Source organism: Sciurus carolinensis, chromosome 18, assembly GCF_902686445.1.
Source record: "Sciurus carolinensis chromosome 18, mSciCar1.2, whole genome shotgun sequence".
Classification (NCBI taxonomy): domain Eukaryota; kingdom Metazoa; phylum Chordata; class Mammalia; order Rodentia; family Sciuridae; genus Sciurus; species Sciurus carolinensis.
This window is the reverse complement of record NC_062230.1, coordinates 12,598,758-12,606,296: the sequence shown is the minus strand read 5'-3', so window position 1 is coordinate 12,606,296 and position 7,539 is coordinate 12,598,758.

Genomic DNA, 7,539 nt, shown 5'->3' with positions numbered 1-7,539 from the left:
CTCTTCCTCCCTTTCCCAACAGATTAGGCTTCTGCCAGAAGCACCTCGGTGACTTACACGCCTCCAGGGAGCCTCCGGGTTCCTGCTGCGCATAGCTGGGTATTCCCAAGGCCTACCCAGGAGAGGCGAAGTCCCTGAGAGTAGGGACTACTTTATGGTCTCTGGGTTCTCATGCTCAGTGTTACACTCTCCAGGGTGAGATGCACCTGGCCTTCCTCTGCTGTTGCTTGTGCCAGGGGCTGTCCCTAAGAATCAGTCACAGCTGGAACTCTGAACAGGCATTCTTGGCCTCTTCAGGAAGACACACCTTGATGTCCTGGGAGTGAAGGCTTCCAATGAAACCAAGTCCATGAGGGTGAGACTGCTATCCAGGCAGGGACGCACCAGGTTCCCTGACCCCATGGGCTTCAATCTGATGGAGGACCCTGGCAACAAATAGCATGATACCTAGAGTATCGAGTGCTTGAAAGACCAGAACACGGAGTGATGAATGGACAATAGTGTATGATCATGGAGAAGCAGGCAGGCAGTTACCCAGGTGGTCAGTGAAGGACTCTATGACAAAGTGACATCTGGGCTAAGAGATTCACTTGCTGGAAAGGAGCCCGTTTGGGGAAGTTTGTGGTGAGGGTGTTCTGGGTGAGGGGAACCTCCCAGGGAATATAGGCAGGGAATGTGGCCAGGGACAGAGGGACAGAGGACCCAGGATGGGAGGTGGAGCCAGGGACAGAGGTCAGCCAAGGAGGGTCTTACTGGCCACCAGAGGAATTGGAGACAGTTATGACTTGGATGTGAGGGGTCCCCCAAAGGCTCACATGTGAGACAATGCAGGAAGGTTCAGAGGAGAAATTATTGGGTTGTAAGTCTTAACCCAGTCAGTGAATTAATCCCTGATGGGATTAATTGAAGTGGTAGGGTGTGGCTGGAGGAGGTAGGAATTGGGGCATGGCTATGGGGCATATATTTTGTATCTGGAGAGTGGAGTCTCTCTCTCTGTTTCCTGATGATGTAAACTGCTTCCCTCCATCACCCTCTCCCGCCATGTTGTTCAGCCTCACCTTGAGCCCCAAGGAATGGGGCCGACCTTCTATGGACTAAGACATCTGAAACCGTGAGCCTGCAAATAACCTTTTCCTCCCTATTGCTGAGGCTGGCCTCCAATTTACAATCCTCCTGCCTCAGTCTCCTGAATGGCTGGATTACAGGCGTGTATCACCATGCCTACAGACACAGGTTTTAAAAATTTCCCTTTGCTGGGTTGCTGGTGCGAGCACAAATTGGAACAACCCTTCCATAAAGTGAATTGGCCTAAAAAAAAAAAAAAAAAAAATGCTTACCCTTTGGTCCAGAAAATCTAGCCCGAGGAAATAATTCTAAATATAGAAAAGGCTTTATGGCCAAAGATGTTTGTCATAATAGTCAAACACTGCAAGTAGCCCCACAAGTCTCATTCCTCCCTGAAGTGATTGTTACATTCGAAAAACCCAAGAAAATCAGTGGAATCATGTGTAACCCTACAGAGAAATCTTGTCACCAGAATATGTGGTTAGGAAGGATTTATAATAATCTGGAAAGCTGGCAGAGTGAAAGTGTTAAGTAACACAGAAATAGGAAATGACAAGAAATGCAAAATATATCTTCTACTGTATAAAAAAAATTGGAGAAGCTGGATAAATGATTTTTTTTTTTTTGGAAACTATAAATGAGCAGAAAAGCTGCTATCAGAAGAGAAAGAAACTTAAATAGAACAATCCCTGGAGAGGAAAGACAGAATTTTGATAATAAATTCCTACTTTGCTGCTCCCAAACACCTAGCTTTCACAGTTTCACAGAATGACAGGATCTGATCAAATTTTTAAAGGTGAGAGAACAAGAATGCTAGTTAAAATATTCCAGAGCACAGAGGGAAAAAGAAAAAAAAAGTTGCTAAATCTAACAAATATACCTCAAGGAAAAAAATATATCAGCAGAATATCCCAAGTAAACCAGGCACTGTGGCACACACCTATAATCCCAGTGATTTGGGAGGCTGAGACAGGAGGATTTTAAGTTCAAGACCAGCCTCAGCAACTTAGTGAGACCCTGTCTCAAAATAAGAATAAAAAGGACTGAGGATTGTAACTCAGTAGTAGAATGCCCCTAGGGTCAATCCTCAGTACAGGAAAAAAATTTTTTAAATACCCATTAAAATATTAGCAAAAAAAAAAAATATTAGCAAAAGGAATCCAGAGATCTTAAATTAAGAATATCCCATAACATTCCAAATGAAAGGATGGTCTCATAAGGAATGTTGTCAACATAATTCATCATATTCAGAGGTCAGCGAATAAAACATGATTATTTATATAGATATGGGAAAAGCATGTGATAAAAATAATATTCATTTGTAATTAAAAAAACTTTAATAAACTAGAAATCAGTGGATGTTTTATGCATACTGCAGTCTAAAGATGCATCCCATTAAACACAAAAGCACACATTGGATGTGTCTTCCTGCCTCTATTATTTCACCTCCTCTCTCTCCGCTTTGGGATACTAGCTAATGTTATAAGACCAGAAAAAGAAATACGACATAAAAATTGGAAAAGAATTAGTGATTATCTGTAGGTGACAGGGTTATATAGCTGGAAGATCTAAGTGACCTGAATAAAATACTTTTAAGAATTTCAATAGCTGTTTCATAGGTGCAACAGACAATTAAAAAACCACAGTGAAAGAAAACCTTCACAATGCCAACCGAAGAGAACATACTAGAATAATCTTAAGTAGAAATGTTCACTGTCTACAGGGAAAACTTAAAAGAGGTTTTAAAATATGCTTGTTAGGGACTGTGTAGAGAAAATGGACACAAACCCAGTGTCTCCCACTACACACCCTCAACACAGATCACTTCTGCGACCCCCAAAGTGAGTTTAACGTCCACCTTAGAGGGCAGAAGGTGCCAAGAGATGCACGCCGTGGGGGTTTCTCAAGCAAGCAAGAACTTCTGCTGGTGTCCTCTAACCCCACCCGGCCCTGACCCCGTCTACCTGAGGTAGCGTCAGATCCCACAGGTTGAGGTCTCGGTCCCCATACAGCCTCACCTCAGATGCCAATCACAAATCCCAGGTGGTCTCACTGACTGTGCTTCTCACCCACCTGCTATAAAGAGGGGTCCCCACCACCCCCTAATGAGTTTGATTGGCTTGTTCATGAAACCCAGGGGACACGGGGACTGGCTGATGAGGAAGGGTGCGGATGAAGAGAGGCCCGGGGGAGGCTGGGAGGGAGCAGGGCTCCCCTGCCTCTCGGGGGTGCCACCCTCCAGGAGCCTCCCGGGTGCCTGGCCAGAAGGTCCCTCACCCTGAGCTTTTGGGTGTGCGGGGGGATGTGGTGGACAACCACATCCAAATGTGGCTGGACACAGGGACTTGCCGTACTCAGGGCAGACTGGGCGGGGAGACTCAGCAGGCCTGCGCAGTCAGACTCCTGGCCTCTCTGCAGGCTCCGCCCTCCAGAGTTGGGGCACGACCCCTCTGGAACGGGGGACTTGTCATCTCAGATGCGGCAGGTCAGGGGACTTCCTTAGGCAGCTTCTACACAGCAGGACAGCAGGTTAGAGTTTCTGTGATCGACTTGGGAAGAGGAATCCTGGTTTCTATGACTTTGTCTTGGGGAGGGAGTTATGAGCCAGGAACCAGGAATTGAAGATGAAACCAAACGATGCATGCCATGATATCACAGGAAAGGAAAGGTCTAGAACTCTGATTGCCTACTTGGCAGAGGTTCATGGTATGGGAGGTGTTGGGGCCAAGCTAAGGGGTCCGGGGAGTGGGGGGCAGTGGCAGGAGAAAGGGGTGCATTCCCAGGAACAGCCAGGAGGACAGGCCATGCAGTGTGGCCTCTGCAGGTGGGAACCCCATCTTGCAGAATCACTTGCTGGGGTCACTCTGACTGTGCAGTTGACAGTGGGCTGATGGAATGCTCGTTGCGTGATCAGTCAGATTTGAAAATGACTTGCTGGGACGCCTCTGCCCTCCTGGAGAGCATATGCCAAGGCCAAGCACCCAAAGATGGAGGCGTGTGGACAGAGCCCCGCCCAGGCCATCCCAGACCAGCCGGCAGCCAGCCAGCTGCTCCCCTGCGAGGCCTGTCAAAGTTGGCAGAGCCGCTGACCGACCATCCAAGATGGGAGAGCCACAGGCACCGCTGTCAGGCCACCTACGTTTGAGGTGTGTGTCCTGCGGCATCATGTAGCAGGAGATGACCAGTATGTGGACTTTGGGTGCTGGTGGTGGCTCAGGGCCATGCCGTCCCCTGTCCTGCCATCCAGTGTGAATGCTTCGTCCTTGCCTTGCCCCATGCCAAGGGTCTCATGCACAGAGATCCCTTCTGCCTTCTAAGGTGGATGTTAAACTCACTTTGACAAAGGAACCCCAAGGTCCAGGGAGGCCAGTGACTTGCCAAGAGTCCTTGTCTCCTCACAGGGAACCTCAACTCTCGGGGAAGCCCAGCACTGTGGTAAGAGCTGTGTGAATTCAGGCCACTTGCCTTCCCTCTCTGTTTCTCATCCATAAAGAGAAGCTAAAAGGACTGTGTGAGGCCGAAAGGAGATGGAGGGCTTGGCCTGAGGTCTGACACTTGCTAAGGCCCAGTGAGCGGGAGCAGCGCGGGCCGAGCCCTGGGTGGCCCTTTGCACACATCCTTCCGTTCAGTTCTGGCCACACGTGACGCAGGACACTGTCGAAGCCCATTTAAGTCTGGGGAAACGGAAAGCCCAGAAAGGTCCCTGACTGGGAGGTCAAAGCTGCCTTGAGCTCTGCGCACTGTGTATGTTCTGACGGGCTCTGTTCTGATGCCTCTGTGGGTGGCGTCCCCATGGGGTTGCAGGCGAGGCTCCTCCAGGCCTGTCGTCACTGCGGTGACGCCGAGGCCACTGGTCCAGCACCCTTGCTGGCAGTGGCCGGGGCTCTGGAAATGGATGTCTGTCCTCCCTTTCCATCAGCAGCTCCTGGAGAAAAGCCGGCACTAGGATTGAAAGACAGTCAAGGAGGCCATAGAATGAGGCGGTCACCAGCGTGGCAGGCCCCCTGGGACCTGCGGCCAGGCCTGTTCTGGCCTCTTGCCAGGCAGCAGGTTGCTTCCTGCAGAGGTGGTGGTGGGTCTGACCCTGAGGGTGCGCAGGGCCTCCACTCCCAGCAAACAAGACGCTGCCTCTTTTCACGTGATGGATTCCAAGCACTGTTCTAAATGGCCTGAGAGGCTCGAAGATAAAGTAAATAAAAAAACTGTGTCTTGGGGCTGGGGATATGGCTCAGTTGGTGAAAGTGCTTGCCTCAGCACGCACAAGGCCCTGGGTTCAATCCCCAGCACCGCCAAAAAAAAAAAGCTGTGTCTTACTAGAATGGACTTCCAGGACCCCTCTGTGGTCTCTAGGCGTCCCCCACTGTGTCCTCCAGCACTGGGTGAGTTTCTGAAAGCCATGCTTGTCCTGCTTCCCAATACCCCTCAAAGCTTGTCCCCAGATGACTCACCCTCCTGTTCCTTCCCCATCCTCAATTTTGAGGATTTGAGGGTCAAAGTTCAATTTCTTGTGTCTTAGGTCCCACCAGCAGGGACTCAGCTTAGCTCTGCTGATACAGTTCCTTTAAAAATTTCATGGACTTCCTGTGTATCAGGTTACAACTCTCGGGGACTTTAGAACATCAGCCATGGCCCCCTTCTTCCTGCCGGGAGAAGTCTGTATTATTACCTCTTAAATAAAACCTGCTTAATATGCTTGCCTTGGCGTGCTTCTCTCGTGTTCAGACTTAACATTAGAAGGAGCAGAACTCGTCACGGGTAAACGGCAGTATCAGATTTGGAGGTCCCACGGACTTTATGTCCGAGAAAGTAGTGCTTCAAGAACACACAACCTAGAAGCACCCACCCCCAGATGACTTTACCACCTGCTCTTCCCCCACCAGACTTCTACCTGGACCCTCGACTGACCCGATTTTAAAAGGGAACTCCAAACTGCTTGCCCCTCGCTGCCTCCTTCCAACTTTGAAGCAGCCAGGATTGATCGGTAACCCATTTTCCTTACAGCAGTTAGGAGTTCCTAAAGCAAAAGGGGGGAATGAAGCCGGAATTAAGGACAGTAGTTAGTGTAGAAATAGGATCGAGTCAAATCGAGGAAAGGAAGCCATGAAGCCATCTGCCTCTGGAAGTTGGAGACTGCCCCTGGAAGAATGGAATGTCAAGGAGCTCCAGAGCTCATTGATTACCAAATTTACCTGCCTTCATCAAGGACTGCAAACAAGGAGCTGCTAATTAATGCCCCCTGGGCCCTTGCCTGACTGAATCACCTTGGCCCTCCCCCTGCCCATGACTTTTCACTTAATGCAAAACTAGGCCTAGTCACTAGGCAGGAAGGAGAGATAAGGGGGGAGAGAACTGGAGAACAAAAGAGACTTTAACCTATAAAAGATGTAGGGTGCGCTCACTTTGTGGGACTTTAGAACATCAGCCATGGCCCCCTTCTTCCTGCGGGAGAAGTCTGTATTATTACCTTTAAATAAAACCTGCTTAATGTGAAAAAAAAAAAAAAAAAAAAAAAAGGTTATAACTCTCCATTAGATAAAAGCCACGTCCACACATCTCTTTGACACATCCTCTCTGTGCCTTGGGCTATGGGACAAGGCCCTTGAGATTTTTTTTCTTTTTTCTTTTACTTCCTTTTCTTTTTCTTTTTTTGCAGGGCTGGGGGATGAACCCAGGGCCTCATGCATGCTAGACAATTGCTCTACCACCTAGCTACACCTTAAGATTTTTAGAAACTCTAGCAGAGAAAGACTAAGATACCCACTTTTAAGATTCTCAGAAGTCCTTCACCTAGCTAAGAAGTTTGAGGCACTGCACTGAAGTATTTCTTAACTCAGAGGCATCCTGAGATTTTGCTGGACTGGAGGCCATGTGTCAATGGCCACTCTCTGGGTTCGATCTGCGCTCTGAGGGCGAATTGTCTCTGAGAGTCTCTGGGCTTCATTGTTCTTGGTGGTCCATTCATACATCTAGCCCTCCTAGGGTGCAGCCCGGTGCACCAGTCTCAGGGGGTAGACACTTGGGCTCAAGCAGAACTTCCTACAACTTTGACTTCCTCTGCTGTATTGATGACAGCCACTGCCCACCCACTGTCCATTCCAGGGAGCAGGAGCCCCCAGATGGCCGTGTCCCTCATGACCACTAAGGCGATTCTATTTGGGGAGATGTGCCCACCACCCCGGGGGCTGTGTGGAGGCGTCCTCCAGCTGGAGGGTGGGCTTTATGAGTGGCAGAGATGTCTCATTTGGGGGACGAGAGGGACTCAAGCTAAGTTTAAAAATAAGTTAAATGTCCACAAAAAGACATACAGAGCCAGCCCTGCGATCTGTGAGCTTTGCATCCAAGGACAGCCAACCACAGATTGAAAATATTCATAAGAAACTGCATCTGTACCACCCACATACATATTTTCCTGGTCATTATGCCCTAAATGATATAGTCCAATATAACCTTTATATTGCAACATGCATCATAAGG